Below are 3,407 nucleotides of genomic sequence, written 5' to 3'. Positions count from 1 at the left end.
ATATATATGCATGCATGTATGGATATAGATGTGTGTGTGTAGATATATATGTGTGTGCGCGCGTGCGCGCGTGCACGTGTGTGCATGTGTGTGAGGGTGGGGGTGTGTCTTTGAGAAAATGAGTTATATATAATTTTCTAAAATTTCAAATAGACATTTAAAATTAAATTTTCCATTGCATATTAAAAAAAAGAAAAAAAAAACTTTCAATATATTTCTATTATTAAGAACATTAAGAAAAAAATGCATGGAAAAATTCAAGATTAAATTTTTATTAAAATAAATTTTATGAGCATTTGATTTATATTTAAATTAATGTAATATAAAATTTAACTAATTTTTAAATATTATATTTATTTAAAATAATTTAATAATTTTTAGACTACATTGATTAGAATATTCAAAATTTTATTTCCATTGTGAGAGGGTATCAAGGTTATATTGTGATCAAATATGATCCAAATCCGATTTTAAGAAAAAAAATATATCTCTTAAAAGAACTCAAACTCAATTCCAAGCCCCAACCCTAAATTTCCAAAATTTAACCTTCATATTCATCAAAATTCTATTATGACACCAACCCCAAACCAACCTTTTTTGTGCAATCATACATCCGCCAAAAACATGATCAGGAGAGAAGGATATGTCGCCAAGGAGGAATCCTCAACAAAATGTCCAAGAACCTACTATGGAAAACATGCAATAAGAAATCCTCTAAGTGCAAAAGACGCTTACCACCTTTGAGAGAAGACAATCCAGTGTAGTCACCCATAATCATAACAACAGCTCACTAAATCCAGGAAAAGAAGTGAATCTCATCTATCAAAAAATTTTTAGTGACGAACAATCAATACCCAAATAATTTAACATGGAATAATAGAGAAGAAGCCAGGATCTTAGATTAAAGATAAATTTGTCATATTTTGATGGTTACATGGATTCATAAAAATTTATTGAGTGGCTCCATACAGTGAAATGAATTTTGGAGTATAAAAATTCCCTAGGATAAGAGAGTTAAAGTTGTAATTATCAGACTTTGGAAGAATGCTTATTGTGAAAGATCCTAAAAAGTAACATAAAATCACCATCTGATCTTAAGATAAAAGGTGGATACAACGTAAATACCATCTGTTGCTTTATCGACGAGAAAAGTTCATAACACTCTATCACCTATGCCTGAGAAATTCTTATATGGACTACAAAACTGGAATTGTTTAACTCATGTTTAAATGTTTGTTGGTAAAATCAAAGGAGCACATAGCAGTGAAGTATCTCGGAGGACTGAGGTCATTTATTAGTAATGTGATGCAGCTACTGTCGTATTGGTTTTTACTCAAAGGACATCCTTGATTTAATGGTAGAGAAATAGTTGTGTCACCAAAAGACTAGCACTCCTTACAAACATAGTTAAATCCCATAATCAGGCAGCAAGAGTGCACGCATTAGAGCATCTCAGCCGACCACACTCAAGAAAAAAAAACTAGCTCAAAGTGTAAAAAAAAATGGAAACAGCCAACACTCTCAAATCCATTCTGACCAAAAAATGCTTTGTGTCATGATTTTGGTCACATTACATCCGTTTGCCCAAATAAAAGGATGATCTCTTTTATTGAGCAATGAGCAGTTGAGAAAATATACTGTGATACTGGAGAGAATGAAGATGTTAATGAGGAGTATTAGCTTCCATCCGATGAGAGAAAAAGATGTAGATGATTTAAGTTGAGCCCATGAGAGAGACTTTAATAGAACTTACATTAGTTGTCATTAAAGTTGGTGAGTCTAAGGAGCCAATACTAGAAAAGGGTAGCCCTTATTGAGGGAGTTGGGAGTCATCAAATATTATGACTACAGTTTACCTCCTAGGTAGTTGATGTAGAGCATTGTAGGATTATTAGTATACATGGCCATCATATTTTGTATAAAGAAGAGTTAAGTGTAGTAATGACATATGATCAATCATAACCAAAAAATTATAAGAATTAAGTAAATGCTAAAACACATTCAAACTCATAAGCAAATGAAGTCAAATGTCTATTTACAAGAGCCAAACAAGAGTCCAAAAAATTGTAAAATCAAAGCCCAATCAAGACCCATCACAAGAGCACAATAAAAAATAAATATTTGAATGTACATTTTATTATTTAATTTTTAATTCGAGTTTTTAGACTATTTTAGTTTCAAAATTTGTAGGGTCGTATGAGCTAATCACTAAAATAAAAATAATAATAATACTGATTTGCACATATCAATTTTAATTTTGTGAGATCCATTAAATCATGTCGAATATCAGTTATGGCAGTTTACTCATCAGTAAAACTCAGTCAAAAAATTGGAGACCACATCAAATAAGCAAACCGAGGAATGGGACCAATACAATGTGAATCTCAATAGGGGTAGAGTAGACTCAATAGTTGAGTTGCACAAAGGATCTAGTCATAAGAGGAATAAGAGGTGGAAGGGGTAGCCAATCTCCATCAATTTTAATTTGATCTTTTCTTTTGGTTGGTCCTAAATTTAACTTCACAATTTGGTTTATGTGACATATATTGGAGATGTTTTCCCAATGGCTACATTAGAAAAATTTTAATGGTTTGTCTTTTCATTTAAAAATGCTTTTTCATGAGCATAGTTTATCACATCTATAGAATAAATCATTGATCCACCTAAGAAAATATGAGCAATATCTACAGGCAAGATATTGAATCATATTTTATCTTCGCAAATAACTACGGGGTTGTTTGATTTATTGAAAATGAATGCAGTGTAAAAAATATGTAGTGTAAAAGTAATGTATTGTATTTGAAATGCTTTGAAGTCGTGTCTGGGGGCAGCAGGCGACTGGTGGTGCCAGTCAGCAGTGGGTAGACAGTAAGCCAACAATGGCGGACACCGGTTGGTGGCGACAGCTATAGAGGCCACAGATCGCTACAACAGCAAGCGACGATAGGAGATGAAGCGTGGCGGTGGTAGATAGTGATAGCAGGCTACAGGCACTAACAGCGGCGACATGCAACGCTTTACACAGAGCAGTGTACTTGGAATTCACCCAAATCTAGCTATTTCCAAAAATATTGAAAAATGAACAGGAGAATGACTTCCAAATACATGTTAATTTTACATTGCTTTTGAATTCATCCAACCAAACACCTAAAATTTTGAAACTCTTGCAAAAAGAATGATTTGCACTTTGCACTCCTTTTGCAGCAAACCAAATAGACCCTAAATGGGGACAAAGAATCCAGCAGACATAGGCAGTGAAGTGTGGTAATCTTGACTAGAATGAAACAGATCAGAATGAGGCACAGGCTTAAGGTTAGTCCTTATTAGTGCATGAGTGGATGTAACATTCATAGCATTGTCACCATCAACAACTAATCTAAACATTTCTTTCATTATAAGTAGCATAC

This window comes from Phalaenopsis equestris, unplaced genomic scaffold, assembly GCF_001263595.1.
Source record: "Phalaenopsis equestris unplaced genomic scaffold, ASM126359v1 Scaffold000203, whole genome shotgun sequence".
NCBI classification, from domain to species: domain Eukaryota; kingdom Viridiplantae; phylum Streptophyta; class Magnoliopsida; order Asparagales; family Orchidaceae; genus Phalaenopsis; species Phalaenopsis equestris.
Note: the sequence above shows the minus strand (reverse complement) of the source record.